Here is a 17,875-nt window from a genome sequence, read left to right as displayed (position 1 = left end):
ACTCTGGTGCTAGCCCAGAGGTTCGCCTCCTCAGCAAGCTTCCTAGGATCTGTCAGCTCACTGTCAACTAGGTGCTGGCGCAACTCTGTAAAGCAAACACTGAGCATATACTCTCTCAGGCTCAAACTATACAACCCCACATAGTACATGTACATTACTGCCCTGCACCCATCAATTCAGTGCCTTACTGGAAAAATCAAAAAATCAAAAAAGTCTACCCAAGTTTGTGTGGAGAGCTTGGTGCTGTCCCTGAACCTCTGACAGTACTTCTGTAACTTGGCAAGCAAAGTGTTTTTCATGGATGAGTATGTGTTCTGATCCTTTGGGTCTAATGTGAAGAGTGTGTCCCTCCCCACAACTGGCACATATCCCCCCCCACAAGCCTGCCCCCAGTTTCTCTTCGGGAACCCCATGAGCCCTTAGTGCAACTTCATAAGCAGCCAACCACTTATCAATGTCATCTCCACCACATAACTTGGCACCACATTTTTGGGTATACAAACCTTCTTGTTCCCAGCAGGTCCTGTATGTATGCTGCCACCATCACTGCTAGACTCAGATTGCCTAGCCTTGATGTCCAGCTCTTTGAGACTCAGTTCATGAGCCAACAGGTTTTTTCTCAGCCAAAGCCCTTTCAGCTTCTCTCTCAGCTTTCCTCTCTTCTGCCTCCATGTTTAACCTTGCCATTTGCAGCTGAGATTCTCTCTCCTCCCTCCTTTCCTCTGCGGTCAGGCCATGGCTAGAGACACTGCTCCCTGGTTTAGCAGGGGGAACAATTCAGGGGTAACATCCCCCACTGCTGGTGGCAAATTCTCTGGGGGGCATCCTCTGCCTCCTCCAACTCAACATAATTTTGTCAACGGGCTTCTGCCCAGGCCCTCAGTGCCTTTTGGTACTCCTCCTTCCTGGAGGCACCTCGAGTAGGTACTACCATCCGCTTGCAGAACCCTTTCAGTTGGCTAGCAGTGTATGTCTTCTGCTTGGTTAGGTCAAACTCTCCAGCTCCTACTTGAGACCCAGCCCGAGACATGTTGATTGAGGACTTGGTTAAAATGTTAAGCAGAAAAACGAAATTGCATAAAAAGAGAACAAAAAATCAAGTTGACCTTTAACTGTGGGTAGGTAGAGTACACATAGCTATTGTATGTTACTACCCAAACACAAGTCCTATCCTCACCGCTGATCACCAATGCTAGAAATGGGATCTCTAGTTGGCAGAGGTATACACCTTTGTCCAAATAGGGATCAAAATCCTAGTCAGGGTAAGTCACACACAATCCAAATTATCCTGTGCCCACCCTCTGGTAGCTTGGCACTGAGCAGTCAGGCTTAACTTAGAAGGCAATGTGTAAAGTATTTGTGCAATAAATCATGCAGTAACACAGTGAGAATACCACAAAAAGACACCACGTAGGTTTAGAAAAATATAGGATATTTATCTGATTAAATTAAGGTCAAAACGGACAAGGTTTGACAATCACAAGTTGAAATATCACTTTTGTAATGAAAAGTAGAGTCTTTAGTTCTTAAAAGCAACAATTGTCACTTGCAAGCACAAAGTATCTGGTTTGCGTCAAAATTACACGCACGCAGACCGCAGAGGAAGATATGCGTGGAAAAAGGTCGGTGTGCGTCGGTTTTCCGGGTGCACACAGACAATGCATCGATTCTCTTCCACGCGGCTATTGCTTTGCATCGATTTCCTGGACGCAGGCTTGAATCCTCTGTGCGATGCAGGGTATTTTGAAGCCCAGGGACGATGCGTGGGAATCCTGGGCATGCGGGATGAAGCCACAGCCGTTGCGTCGATCTGGTGGGTGATGCGGCGGAATTTCTGCCACACGGCTGGCACAGCGTTGATTCCTCTCACAGGAAGTCGGGCTGCGTCGTTCCAGCTCGGCGATGCATCCATTGGATGGGCTGTGCATCGAAGTTCCAGTAGCAACGTTGGCGCTGCGTCGATCTCCACTCGGGGAGCCGGGCTGCATCGTTCCGGTTTGGCGTTGCAGTGATTTTTTCACCGCTGGGCAGGCTGTGCATCGTTCCGGCAGGCTGTACGTCGATTTTCGCACAAGGAGTTTCCTTGCAGAGATGAAGTCTTTTTGGCCCTGAGACTTCAGGAACAGGAGGCAAGCTCAATCCAAGCCCTTGGAGAGCACTTCTCAGCAGAGCCAGACCAGCAAGGCAGCAGGGCAACAGCAAGGCAGCAGTCCTTTACAGCAAAGAAGTCCAGGTGAGTCCTTTGGGCTGCTTCTCTTGGCAGGTTGCAGTTTCTGGTGCTGAATGTCTGAACCAAGAAGTGTCTGAATTGGTAGGGTCAGGGACCCAGTTTTTATATACCCAAAAGTGCCTTTGAAGTGGGGGAGACTTCAAAGAGTGGTTTTGAAGTGCACAAAGTCCCCTTTCAGTACAACCCTGTCTGCCAGGCTCCCAGTAGGGGGTTTAGCAGTCCATTGTGTGAGGGAAGGCCACTGTCCTTTCAAATGTAAGTGTCAGGCCCTCTACCCTTTCAGCCCAGGAAGACCCATTCAGTATGCAGATGTGTGCAGGTGTGACTAAGCATCCTGTGTTTGTGGTTGTCTGAGTGAAATGCACAAAGGAGCTGTCAACCAACCCAGCCCAGGCGTGGATTGGAGACAGGCTGTAAGGCACAGAAGGATTTTAGGTGCAGAGGAATGCTCACTTTCTAAAAGTGGCAAATTCTAAAATAGTAATATAAAATTCAGCTTTACCAGTCTGCAGGATTTTGTATTACCATTCTGGCCATATAAATATGAACTGTCTACCCCTTTCCGATCAGAATCTACCACTCAAACAGTATATGAGGGTAGCACTAATGTTAGCCTATGAAAGGAGTAGGCCTCACAGAAGTGGAAAATGAATTTATGAGTTTTCCACTACCAGGACATATAAAACTCACAGGTATGTTTCCTGCCTTTTACCTACACAGCACCCTCTCCTTTGGGTGACGTATATGTAGAAAAAGGGGAGTTTAAGGCTTGGCAAGTACTTTTAAATGCCAAGTCGAAGTGGCAGTGAAACTGCACTCCCAGGCCCTACAATAGCAGGCCTGAGACATGGTTAAGGGGCTACTTATGTGGGTGGCACAACCAGCGCTGCAGGCCGACTAGTAGCATTCAATCTAAAGGCCCTGGGCACCTGCAGTGGGCTTTACAATGGACGTAAAAGTAGATCAAATATGCCAATTGGGTAAGAAACAATGTTACCATGTTTTAAGGGAGAGATCATATGCACTTTAGCACTGGATAGCAGAGGTAAAGTGCGCAGAGTCCTAAAACCAGCAAAAACAGTGCCAAAAAGTGGAGGGAGGCAGGCAAAAAGTTGGGGTTGACCACCCTAAGGCTGTCAGGTCGAACAACCCCCAAGTGTCAATCAATATAAATCTATATTGGTTGCAGTTGATTTATACTCCATTCCTTTGGGTTTGCCGTTAAGGACTGCCACTGCTTGAGTGGTCATACACGTCTTGCAGTGCCTATGAGCAATAGGAGCAGTTCTTATCTTTCATTCAGACAATATTTCAAATCCAGTCTGCACAAAATTGAAAGGCATGTGAAACTAGCTAACTGTAAACTTAAACAAGTTTTGTCCACTGAGGTACAAGGTACAGGATTGTGCTGTCTGCATGACCGGTATGGGTTTCAGAGAGCACTAAATAACTTGCTGAGAAGAGTATTTAGTCACATCCCACAAAAGTTACTCTTTGGAATACTGCTTATATGCCCGACTGTAATGTCCCTGGAAAGGTAGCAAAGGTGAAAACAGCTGATGCTTTGCCCTGATTTCCTCTATTACAGACTGTTCACAAAACTAGAGCTATATTGTCCCACATGAAAAAATCAGACTCTTCCACCGATGAGGATCTTACAGACCAGCTGCTCCAGTTGTTGGGGTAGAACACCCTCAGATAATAATCTTGTTGCTGCTTCATAGTGCAGAGAAAAACAGGCTAGTGTTCATCAATCACATTAAAAAGCACTATGTGCATCCAAAGTATATCAGCACATCCTCACCCTACTCTGGAGGAACTACCCCAAGAAGAGTATAGACACTGAAATCCAGAGCCCCATTCCGGGAACTGAGGAGCCTGCTGTGTCTTTACACCAAATGCCAGTTTCAACAAAGGAACCTGATGCTAGGATTTCAACCAATGTAACCTCTGCTGTGGTTTATTATGAGCGACTGACAGAACCTACATTTACTGGAATAATACCACTAAAAGAAATTGTGCTAAATGAAATTGAATCTGATGCAGATTTTGAAAGAAGACAAATAATAATTGCTTCTCCAGTCAATCAACATTACAAATTACTTCTTGCTTGCTGTTGGCTTCTTAACAGATACCTTTTTCAGTGATGGTCATACACCTGGATTACTACGGAGTGCTATCTATATTAATGTGCATTAAAATAGTGATTATAATTTTGCTTCTTGTGCACAGGAACTATATTCCTGGTAAGACAGTGCCGTTTTCTGTGGTCCAGGAAGTGTAGCCTCAGCCTTCTTCTCACAGAGCATGTTGGGATTATCATGTTGCAAACATTATTACATACAATGTACTGGAAGATGTTGTTTGGGGAAAGGACATAACTGCTGTCCCTTTGCAAATTTATGAGGCACAAATGCTGTTAAACAATTAATGCTGGATATTAATTTGTATATCTCTTTAATTAATGAAGATCCATTTTTACATGCAGAAACTCACCAGGAGCAGTTTTGATTTTATCATTGTGGACACCATTACATTAAAAGATTAAGCAACTAATGGGAGATATATAATTATACACAGTAGGCGCACTGTCAGGTCCCACCCATAAACTGTCCCAAAAGTTTTCAAAAAGGTTTCCTTATTTCAATAGTGATGACAGGTTTGACTGACCTGCCTTTACTTTCCCAAGAACCAGAAAAACGTGAAAATAATTCTGATTACCAAACAAAAGCTTCTTTATTCTATGCAGTTTAATGAGTCCCTTACAAGTCCAGGATTATGCATATTGCAAAAAATATAAATGAAAGAAGTCGGAGCTGTGTTTTAGCACATTAAAAAGGTACAGCAACTTTATTTAGAGTATGCATGATTTGCAGACAAACTATATTTAATTGTTTTTATTTTAGTTTTTGCAAAACAAACCATTTCCACAATCAGATGATATACAGCTCAGTGTCATCACAGTTAACAAAATACAGAGACCAATCAATACATATCAACCAACATGAAACAGACCACCCACACCAACCCACCAGGCTGCCTTTCCACCACCTCTAGAATGGCCTCAAGTTTCTCCACTATTTTCGCCCAGTACCCAAAAATAGTGTATGTATGAAAGTAGCCGTGTCCACCCTACATCTCAGACACTGCGGATTCTGAGCTCTGTCCATCTGATAAAGTATTTTTTTGTGATAGCTGACTATGAAGGATTTTTCATTGCATCATTCTCAATTTCGATTTGATAGCTACCTCTGTAGGATGCATCAACGGTGTTTCCCTGTCCACCTCCTCTATTAGGACCAAGTCTCTCTCCCAGGCTGCTCCAAATTTCATAAGCATATTGGGTTTGTTATTAATTATGGTGCTGTATGTGAGTGAAACTACGTTATTAACCATCTTCTCACTCAGTTGCCTGCTTTCTAGCAGGCTACAGTCAAGGACTGTTTTGCACTTTTTTCCACTTAGAAGCCATGGCGCAGTTGTAGGAACCTGAATTCCTGTGTGAAGCTGAGGTCAAATTCAGACTGGTGGATTTTGAACAACTTCACCGCTCCTGCGTTTGCAGCATCCCCTACCATGGATGCCAATGTAATCCCAGTGGTGAAACCCAGTCAATTTCCTAACGTACCTCAACATGTGCCATTTTTATAGTGGCGCCAACTTGGCCACCCTACCCAGGTAGCCTAGCTGCCTTTTAGCCTCGTCCCATGCATTCAACTTTGCCTGTGTGGTTTGTAGGCTACTCTTCTTGCTGTATAGGTAGTGTTCATATGTAATATCCTCTAGTCCGACTCTCCCTAGTCTACTTGCTGGGTCCAAACTCGGGCAAAACATCATTTGTTGACATTCGGTTGTTGAGTGGCTCACCAATATGCAAGGATCTCTGGCCATGCAATACCCATTTGTAGCTTGAATCCTGCAAGTCCACAAACCTATCTTGGTGTTCCCCATCCCAATAAAGGCACTGGGTAGTAGCATCAATTTTATCAAAATACGTTTTAGGAACTGTAAAGGGTGTGTTCTGCAGGACATGGAGCAGTTTGGGGACTGTGATCATCTTGAAGACCGCCGCATGCCCCATCAGGGACAGTGGCAACCGTCTTAAACACTCCACCTCTCCGATATTCCTGTAGGATGTTATCCAGGTTGATATCTGGGAACCTCACTTTTTCCAGTGTTACCTCGATCATGTGGTAGAGGAATCTGTAGGCCCCAGCAGGAGGCTCCGAGAGACTTCCACTTACCTATGGCGAACAACGTCCACTTCTCCCAGTTTATCCTGTATCCTGAGTATTTTTCAAAGGACTAGAAAAATAACCGGGTCATCGGGGTGGTTATATCCGGTTCAAAGAGGTATACCTGTAGTAGGATATCATTGGCATAAAGCAACGTTTTTTCTGGTTGTCGCATCACCTTGGAAAATCCAGTTATGTCTGCTCACAGCTGTATCCATCACACCAGTGGTGTAATGCATAGAGAGAAGAGGAGATGCAACAAGAGGCACCTCTGTTGTGTGCCACATTCCAAATGGAAGTTTTCTTATAAACTGTATATTTGAATAAAGCAATACAGCAGAACCACGCATGAGCTCTGCGTTCAATAAAGACCTAAAGACACCATCAATTTAAAAAAAGAAACAATTGACAATTCTTAGGCAATTGAAAGAAAAACATTACTGATGCTGAGCAGAATGAAATGGTACAGAAAGGAACATATAATTTCTCTACATTTCATTCACATTGAATTGCTTTGTGGCTAACAGAATCTGCTGTGTTTATGAACAATTTTCTTCCTAAAGCTGCTGGTCCACTAGCAAATAGGTCAGATACTCGTTATAACATATACTCTCCTATGGCAATAACCACTTATGCTAATGTTAAGTTATGCCAGTAATGGCTAACACATTCCAGTTTAAGTGCTGTGAAGAACACACTTGTGAAAACTTAATGAGGACATGGATTTGAGTAATTTCCTTTTGGGTCAACATTGTGTGTAAAATAAAGGGTTCATATCCCCTTAATATATGCTATTGTAAATGAAGAGCTTGCTTACTGCAAAACAGCAGCTGGAGACAAAATCAGGGAAACTGACAAAGAAATAAAACAGACCACATTAAAGTTATAAACAATGGCTTTCCAAACGGTATTTGACAATTATTTCTCCTGGCCTTAAACGTTTGATACAGACTTTATGTCTTTTGTAACAAGGGGAGGCTCAGATGTGAACTAAAACACAATTAAATTGGGAGTTACAAACTCTCAAATCGAATAAAATGTCTTGCAAGTTATCAACAAAACTGCTGTGTTTGACCCTTATTGGTTAACCTCTAGCCAGATAGTCTGTGCTAAAAAAAAGACGCATTGTACACCTTCTTGTCTGCAGAGGAGCTAGAGCACCCTATTTTCTGTAGTAGATGACCTATATCTTATGTTGCTCCTACATCAGGGAATCTCTTTACTAATTACTGCCTTTCATTTTTAGGACTTTCAAAAACACAAATCCCTAGACTGGTATGAGAAAATACATAATGCTCCCTTTTCATGCTTTCAAGTTTGTGTTTGAATTCCCTACATTCATAAGTACATCTGGATAAACCAACTCATAGGGCACTCACTCCTCTGTGAGTCTTTCACTCTGCACAGATCTTGTAATCCTTTGAAGCTGACCCTGTCTGTAAATTACTTGCCGCTCCTGCTACATTTTTTAGTTTTTTCCAAAGATTTCAGGTATACATAGGATGCAATACTCCACAACCTGAGCAACATTACAGTTTTTAGTGAGTAATAAAGGGAGAGAAACAAGGATAAAGAAGTAAGAAAAAAGTAAATCCCTAAGAAACAACAAGCACCTGATCCATTTATTTGCTTTTATCATACGCTCTAAGGGAACAGAGTTTATCTAATTAGAAGAAATGAAAGCTGCTGGGGGAAGACTTCCAGTTACAAGTTTATGTTAACTGTTAAAAAAACCCAGATAAAGGCGTGTCATTACATGGTATTCTCCTCTAACAGAATTGTTTGAAAATGTTAATTGGCCAAAACTATAGTAAATAAGTGCTTAAACAAGTTAAATAAGCTTGTTGCCATCTTACCATCGACATAGGTGTCTTCAACCTCTGCAGCAGAAACGATTCCATTGCAAATAGCCTTGTCTGCATCTGAAATCCAGCAACTACTGCAGACACAATTTTTAACTAATGTGTGCACTTCTTGACCAACATCTTCCATTTATCAAACCCAAAGGGCATAACCCATGTCTTTGAAACCATTGGATCTAGCCTACTGATGGCTTTTAGACTGTTTTTGGTTTCATTCCTTCATTCTTTAGATCATTGTTTTCAAAGATGTTTAGTTGATTTTCAATAGCTGGTTGTTCCATTTTTATTTGCCTTGTAGTAAAGAAATAAAGCCAGTCTGAATGCCAATCTGAATAGAATGGATACCTGCCCAAATGAACAATGGTGTGACCCCATGGCATGCTAGGGCAGTTTTTTATTTAGATAAGTGAATATTAGACTCAGCCATTTCACACATTTCAAGCTCTTCAAGTAAGACCTGCTTTTTAGCATATGAACTGCTTTTAAACAATTGATTCAGTTGTGCCACCGGAGCAACTACCATTGGTATCACTCAACAGGAGAGAAGTGATTTGGCCAATAAAACTGCATCAAGCAAACTATACTATGATGTAATTAGCAAACCTGAAGTATGCAGTATCTGAAGACCAACCATTAACAGTGTCACCTGCCCCAATACCTTCAATCGTGATGCAAGTGACAGATTGCAAGCAGTGTCTGCATCCTTGGATTCCATTGGTGTAGAACTTCACAAGCACAAACGTAATCAGAAACAGCAAGAGTAACAGTGGCAGATTCAATTGATGTTCTGTTCTACAGAGACCACTCTGACCACACAGATATAAGAAGCACCTTAAGTGGACCTGGGGAGTCATTTAAATGGGTTGAGAATAAGGTTTGTGGAAACGATTGTGCTGCTGCACCTGAACACCCACCCACAGTATGTAGACATGCTCAGGTTAAATTACAGCATTATAACATACTACACAGTGGGTATTTAAGCCCAAAACAATTGTGATTTATGTACTCCAATGCCTCATCTGGGTTCCCCTGGTGTAGGGAGGAGGAAGCGGATTTCTTCCACACAGCATGGCTGTGCCTCATGCTAAAGGATTATTGGAGAAAGTTGATTGGAGTGGTGGAGACGACGATGGGCAGAGTGGGTCTGCTGGAACCCCGGTGCCTCTTGCTGGGGATTTTCTCCTACCCAGTTAAGAGAAAAGTGGTTCACTGATTTGGCTTTATTGCTGGTGAACCAATGAACAGCCACATCCTGGAAATCTGCTCAAATCCCCAAGCTGGCATACTGGGTTTAAGTAATGCAATACTGGGACCAAATGGAAGCAGAAATGCTTAGACAGGACAACTGTAAAGATAAGAGCAGTAGTAAATGTACATTAGGATGGGCTGGGTTATGGGAAATGTTTAAAGGGGTAAGCAGCTCAAATGATGCAATGGAAGCCTGAAGACGCAGACAAGGGCAAGTATAACCCAAAATTTAAAGGACATTTTGAGGAGCTACATGGTTTAAGAATGGTGGTAGTTCTAAGTTGTTAAGAACAGATAAATAACACATTTAGCTGAGCTTCTGAATCCCTTATCCCCTTCCCAAAGTCTCAACCCTCAATTAGTAACTCCTAATGTACCTTTTGTGAGAACTTATCAACCCCGGGCATGAGCCAGCAACGTCAAACACCTATGACATTTGAAATATACACTGGATCAGCATACCAGATACCACCTTGCTAGGGGTTTCATTATCGGTGCTGTTTGGGTTATCACTTAACTTTTGTTAGTTCTATTCTTGGTCTGTTTTTAACCTTTTACTTAACCCCTTCCCCCCCAAGATCGTAACCGTTATGTCCATGGACTGGCTCATGCAGAGCCTCCCTCCCATGGGCAGGGCTGGCAGGGGAATCGCTTCTCCTTCCACCCCATACCCCCCCCCCACTGGTGACGCCTGATGACGTAACCGCGCCATCGCACACTGACCTCATCAGGGGCCGCCCCCACAAGCATGGCTTCCAGCACGATCGGAGCGAAATGCTTTGCTCTTCCGATCCTGGGGCTGCGGGCGACACAGAGACATGAAAGGAAAGGAAAGGCCTTTCTTTTCATGTCTCTTTGAGCATTTCTGCTGCCTGATCGTGAAATGATCGGGCAGCAGAAATGCCCACTAGACACCAGGGATGTTTTGTTTTTTTGTGTGATTTATGCATAAGGGGAGCAGTCCCTTAGGCATGGGCAGCTCCCCAGGGGGACAATATATTATTAGGCCTTTTCTAAGAACCTCCCCTCTCCCCCCCCGGGGGCAGATTGGCCTATTTTACCCCACGCCACTAGACGCCACATAATTTTGTTTTGTTTTTTTACGTTAGGAATGAAGGGGAGCGACCCCTTGAGCAAGGGTCACTCCCCTGGGGGGCAGTTTTTTTATTAGGCCTTTTCTGCCCACCCCTGGGAGCAGATCAGCCTATTTTAATTAGGCCAATCTGCCCCCAGAAACCACTTTGGCACCAGGGATTGGTGTGTGTGTTTTGTTTGAGGGGGCAGCCCCTTGGGCAAGGGTTGCTCCCTATGGGGGCATATTACTGTTGACCATTTCTGCCCCCCCTTGGGGACAGAGCTGCCTATTTTTTTTTGAAAGGCTCATCTGCCCACCCCCCAGACACCAGGGAAGAATTGAAGAAAAAAAAATAGTAGAGTGGTGGCTACCAACCAGTATGGGCATAGTTATGCCCCCACCCCAAATGAAGGGGGTAACAGTCTTTCAGCTCTCCCCCCGCACACTACAACATCTTATCCCACAGCAAGCAAGAGGACATTTGATTATTTTGGATTTTGGTTTCACATTTGGGCCATGAGAGCTCGTCTAACTCTCAAAATCGTCCCACTTGGAATGGTGAGGTCTGACTTTTTGGACTTTGGGGCGCTGCCATGTAGAAAGATCTACGAGACCTAGACACATCTGAAAACTAAACATCTGGGTGAGTGCAAGGGTTGTGTGCTTCACATGCACCCCACACCATTTTCTCCAACTTTGATGGAAATCACAGTTTTCCCACATTTTTGTGATGGAAACTTCTGGAATCTGCAGGAATCCACAAAATTCCTTCCACCCAACATTGTCTCATCTATACTGATAAAAGTTCTGCCCCTCTTGTCAGCCTAAAAACGTTTTTTTTTTCAAACTGCCCTTTTGGACCTTGTACGAGGTGTGGGTGTAGCGGGTCGCGGACAGAATAGAAACAGGTTGGGAGAGCAGTAGGTTTAGGTGATTTTATTCCATATTTTCCTTAAGAGTTTCTTTTTAATGCTGTTTGTTATGTCCAAGTCCCAACAGTTCTTGTATTTAAGGTCTATTCTGTTCTTCTTCAGAGGTGTCCTCTCGGGTAAAAGCTTCTGGAGTTTCCGCTCAGGTGAAGGATCGGTGATGTTGGATGGCTGGCGTAGGAAGCGGGAAAGAGAAAAGGAAAGTTAAGTCTTGGAATTACGGAACCTGGGGTGTGGTTAGAAAGGGAAGAGTGCAGTGAGGTGGGCGGGGTCTTGGGGTACACACCAGTCCTACGTCTTCTCTATCCGTCAAGGTTGTGCTCTCCCCTGATCCAAAGTACTTCCATACACGACCAAGGACAGTCCCAGTATCCAGAAAGAAAGAAGAAAAAAGAAAATAGAAAAATAAAGATATCTTAACGATGTACTAAAAGGGGCTGTTGTTTTCACAGTCCACCTCAGGGCAACATGCAGTGGGTTGGGGGGGGGGTGCAACTTTTCTTCTTTAATGCCACTACTTTAAATCAGTGTGGAGAAAGAAGAGAAAAGAAAAGGAAGAAAAAAAACCAGAAAAAACAAAAAGAACACTCCTGTAAATACAGGCAGGCAGGTTCTCCTACTTTTAGTCCTCTACCCCTTGTAAAGTTGTCCCCTTTTATCCCTTCCCTCCTCATGCTCCCTCTTCCCTTCCCCCTTCCCAAAAGTGTACCAATAGCTGGTCTGCAGGCAAGAACGTACTTGCCTTAGAAACGCCCCTCCAGGGACGTGGCGGTCAGTGTACCTCACGGGGCTTCTGTAGCCCGCGCTGTCAGATATCCTTGGTTCGCATTGTGCAGGTTCTGCATCTCGTCTCCGCGTGTCCTTGTTCTGCTCCTTGTCTTCTCTTCCCGACGTGGGGCACGTCGGTTGTCTGTCTTTTATGTTGAGGGAAACCCAGACTTCCGGGTTTCCAGCGGCTTCCTCTTCCTCGGTGACGGTTGTGGTGCCCCCGGGGTGCCCTTCCCTCGAGTCGTCGCAGCGTTGCATAGCCGGGTCGGGAACCACCCGGCTACAGACCTGCTTTGGCTCCCCCTCATTTTTTATATGTTTTTGGCTCTTCACAGTCACAGGCACTTGGCCCACCTACACAAGTGAGGTATAATTTTTACCGGGAGACTGAGGGGAACATTGGGAGGTAGGAAATTTGCGCCGGTACGGTGACCCCACACAGAAATGTGGGAAACATTTAATTTTTTAGTCACACCTCCCTGGACTACCTCGGATGTCTAGTTTTCAGAAACGCTTGGGTTTGGTAGGATTCCCTATATGGCTGCTAAGCCCAGGACCAAAAACGCACCCCCCCCCCCCCCCCCCCCCAGAAAAAACAGGTAGTTTTGTATTTGATAATTTTGATGTGTCCATATAGTGTTTTGGGGCATTTCCTTTCACGGGCACTAGGAATAGCAGAACAAGTGTTATTGCTCCTTGTCTTTCTCTACATTTTTTCCTTCCAAATGTAGGACAGTGTGTAAAAAAGACGTCTATTTGAGAAATGCCCTGTAATTCACATGCTAGTATGGGCACCCCGGAATTTAGAGATGTGCAAATAACCACTGCTTCTCAACACCTTATCCTGTGCCCATTTTGGAAATACAAAGGTTTCCCTGATACCTATTTTTCACTCTTTATATTTCACCAAATGAATTGCTATGTACCCGGTATACAATGAAAACCCATTGCAAGGTGCAGTTCCTTTATTGGCTCTGAGTACCTATGGTTCTTGATGTACCTACAAGCCCAATATATCCCTGCAACCAGAAGAGTCCAGCAGACGTAACAGTATATTACTTTTCAAAGTCTGACATCACAGGAAAAAGTTACAGAGTAAAACGTAGAGAATAAATGATTTATTTCACCACAATTTCAATATTTGTTTTATTTCAGCTGTTATTTTCAGTTGGAAAACCTTGTAGGATCTACACAAATGACCCCTTGCTGAATTCAGAATTTTGTCTACTTTTTAGAAACGTTTAGCTGTCCGGAACCCAGCATTGGTTTCACACCCATTTCTGTCACTAACTGGAAGGAGGCTGAAAGCACAAACAAATAGTAAAAAATGGGGTATGTTCTAGGAAAATGCCAAAATCGTGTTGAAAAATGTGATTTTCTGATTCACGTCTGCCTGTTCCTGAAAGCTAGAAAGATGGCGATTTTATCACCACAAACCCTTTGTTGATGCCATTTTCAGGGAACAAACCATAAGCTTTATCCTGCAGCCTTTTTTTGTTTTTTAAAAAAACGAACCTTTTGCTGTATTTTGGCTAATTCCCTGGTCTCCTCCAGGGGAGCCCACAAACACTGGTACCTCTAGAATCTCTAGGATGCTGGAAAAAAAGGACGCGTAGGTAGCTTATGTGGGCAAAAAGTTATGAGGGCCTAGGCGCAAACTGCCCCAAATAGCCAAAAAAAGGCCTGCCACCTGAGGGTGAATAGGCCTGGCAGGGGTTAAAGAAGTGTACTCCGAATATTAATACGACCTGCATTGTGACTTACACATTATATGCAAAGATCAGATAATGTAAAAACAAATGGCATTTTGATATCTTCAATGTTACTAGTAAGATGTAAAATCAATCAAATGGTTCAAAAAGACATCATCCAACAGCATTAACAAACACCAGCTTTTTCAGGTGTTTCTGTACCATGTCTACTGGTGATACCCAAACGTCCCTCATCAACCCACTCCATAACATCTCTACCACGAACTGCCACAAACACCTTTGTTTTACTACTTCTCCCTTTGTGACACAAGTCAACAAAATAGTCTGAAGTCTCAATGACATGCCCTTCAAAAATCAACAGCTTTAATGTCACTAGTTTTCCAGTTCATGTAACTCAAAAACCTCTTAAAAGTACTTTCAACCAAAATAGTCAGAGGAGATGCTGAATCATCCATCGCCTTGACATTTACGTAAAAATACTTACTTTACAAAAAAAAAAATGAACTATTTTCTTTGCTAGTGTGCTCGCATCATCCACCCAAACAACAATCAAAACAGGTCTTCTCATTTTATCAGTGACTTTACAAGGTTATTGAACAACCTGATTAACACTTGCAGTATTATCTTCTTCCTTGCATACTCTGTAAAAATTACCAACTTTTGCATTTCATAAATTTTCCCTATTGGTATTTGTATTATCAACATGATTTCTAGATCCACAAACTACTACAGACAAAACAAACTATAGTTTTATTTTTCTATATATTTCATTTCTCTCCAACAACTGCATTCACATCCATAATTTTCAAACATTCCCTTCTCTAGCTAAAAATCTTACAGACATCATAGATGTTTCTATTCATTTTACAAACATCACAGTTCCCTTTAAGGTAGGATACCTTCAACCTAATATCATGCACTGTTTTAGAGTGACAATTAGTCACTATTTAATCTCCTAAGTATTGGTCTGTAGAATTTTCATACTTGCATGTTGCAGCAAGAATGTGAAAAGCAGCTACTTATTCATCAATTGATTCATTGCTATCTTGACTGTAAATTATGCTGGTTAACAACCTCACTGAACTCGTCACTGAAAAGTAGGTCCAGCCTTTTGACTGCCTCCACATTTTCATTCCAGCTGCCAAAATCAGCTAGTGTAATTTTTATTTCTGGTAAATTACTGGAGAATTTCTGGCCTTCATTGTCTAAAACATTAAATATTACGGTTAATTCATCAAATTTCTTACCAACTATAGCTACCAAGTAATTGTCAAACGTGCAGTACCACTGTTTCCATTTTACCACCACTTTACCAGACTTGTCTGGATCAGGCAAAAAGGATTTATTAGTTGCCCAATATGAGAAAAAGCCGTGTTCTGGCAGTCCAAAACAGCTATCCTTGCAGAAATAAGTAAACTTCACAGCTTGCAAAATTAGTAACTAATTGGGCATAATGTTCTAAGGAAGCTTCTTCAGCATATTTTCTTGCCTATTCTCCTATTGGTCAAGAATACCAAACTAGTTAAATTTTCTTAAAGACTCTGAATATTTTCCTTGTAAATGTGACACACATTTTATTTTACCCAGAAGCAAGATGCATGGAACAGAAATTCGTATCTCCTGCACATCCAGAATAAACACAACGCGAAAGATGAACACTAGATAACGTGCTGTATGAATATGTCATTGTGTACCACACATTTAGATGTATGGCGGCTTTACATAGCTGGCTGCCCAGCTTTGCTGTCTCAGCCACAAGACCACTGGTTCAACCTGATCAATTACTTGCTATTGCTATGAATCCACTGTAAGGTTTCCATACCCCATTGCACACTAACATATGGAAAATTCAAGTGATTACCAAGAACAGTTCCTCAGTACAGCGTGGGTTAGCAAACTACATAGGTTTCTTGCTGTCACACCCTGAACTCATCTCCAAACATAATGAATGTGTTGTTGGTGTTCCAAGACCAATAAAAGAGCACTACGACACTGAGTTAAGCGTAGGGAGCTATCTGGCCCCAGGTCATGTCCAGGAAATCGCACACACCATTATGGCCTGTTACTACCAGAACATATAAATATAAAAGGGAGATATGACGGTGTGTGGCCCACTCCTGTACTGTACACACTATGTTCTGTGTCTCTGTGGGAAGGTGTTTTGTGTTGGGGTCTGCCAGCATCCACCAAAGAGCCGGTGCAGCTGAAAAAATTGACTTATTGACAGCGGAGGCTCTCTCCATCCTCGAGCGGGCAGGGGAGTGCCCCACCCAGGAGGAAAGAGCAGCGCTCCACCACTGCCCTCACTTGCAGCAGCCACTTGGAAGCATAAAATATCTGGCTGAAGAGACTGTACACTCCATGTGGTTTAAAACTGCACATACTATTGGTACAACAGAGATCGGCGACTGCTTTTAGAAAGGCAACGAGCAGGGGGGAAAAGGGGAGAAAGGAATACAAAACTAGCAAAGAAGCAGTTGCCGAGCAAGGATGCAGGTAAATCCACAATAAAGCACTGAGAAACAAAGAAACCCAGAACGGTTGGCGAAAGACCGAAGTAAGGCCTTGAAGAGAAGTTAAATAGGAGATATATATAGCACAAAACCAGAAACCAACAGCATCTCTTCACAGCTCACAGAAGCCCCAAGTCTGAGCAGCAAGGAGTACCAAACACACAGCCAGTGACACCGCATGCAACACACCTGCAAGGTCGGGTTGCCGCACAAATGTCAAAAACAGAGCTAACGGCATTCAGTGAACTAACCTAGCTACTACGGCCCTGCAGTTGATGACAAACATCAGCAATTACTTCAGAGCCACAAGGCAGATATATGACACCGTGAAATAGGTCCATGTTACTACACTTTGTAGCACAGAAAATCTATAAACTCTTTGAGAATTTCCCCAGGACAGGGGTGGATCATGGCTGCAACGCAGCAATTACCGTGCTATACATCCACTTTGATCAAAAGCTCAACCCAAACTATGAGCAAATCATGCTGCTGCAAGCTCGACAAGCAGATGGGGAGACAATAGATGGGTTTTGTGCATAGCAAAGAGAGTTGGCCAATACCTGCACCAACGACAACCAACAAAAGAAAGTCAGAGCCCAGATCATACAAGGATGCAGATCGTCAGTGTTAAGGCAAACAATACTATGATGAGAATTAAATTAGAAGACATAGTGATATTGGCCAGGTCTTATGAACTGTTTAACAACCAGGCAGATGAAATGGCGGTAGCCCTGGCACCCGGTGCAATGCAGTTGCGCACAGCCGTGGGAGAGCAACACCGTTCAAAGAGGAAGTGGTATATGCCATAAGAGAGAAAGCCTTGTTGAGACAAGAAATTGCAGCATCTTGAAACATGATCGTCTGATGCCGAAATTGCAGGCTAGATGACCACACAATAGAAAAGTGGATGAAATATGTAACCACTAACGTGAATTTTTGCTAATGTGCGATCGTCACACTGCTGGTCGGCTGCAGGTCGACGGCCAGTGGGCTGCTGAGCTCTGGCTTCAGCCCCAGGTCTCAAACCTCAGGACCCATCAGGCCTGGATCTACGACTGCAACCGGACGCTGCAAGTGCCTCAGGACAGTCACGCCAAGGGCTGAGGGCTGCCATAGTTGGAAGGGGTAGTCTGTGAGTGGCGCAGAAATATCATCTGGCAACGGCCTGATCCTGGCTCATTCTGCTGGCGTGTGGGGTGGGGGTGGGGGTCTGGGGCCCTACTTTGGCTTAGCGGATATTCACCAGAGTCTAGGGAGCTAGTGAGCCTGGGCCGGAAGCGGGATGCTGCAGAAGTGGTGCACG

The sequence above is a fragment of the Pleurodeles waltl genome, chromosome 1_2, assembly GCF_031143425.1.
Source record: "Pleurodeles waltl isolate 20211129_DDA chromosome 1_2, aPleWal1.hap1.20221129, whole genome shotgun sequence".
Taxonomy (NCBI): Eukaryota; Metazoa; Chordata; class Amphibia; order Caudata; family Salamandridae; genus Pleurodeles; species Pleurodeles waltl.
Note: the sequence above shows the minus strand (reverse complement) of the source record.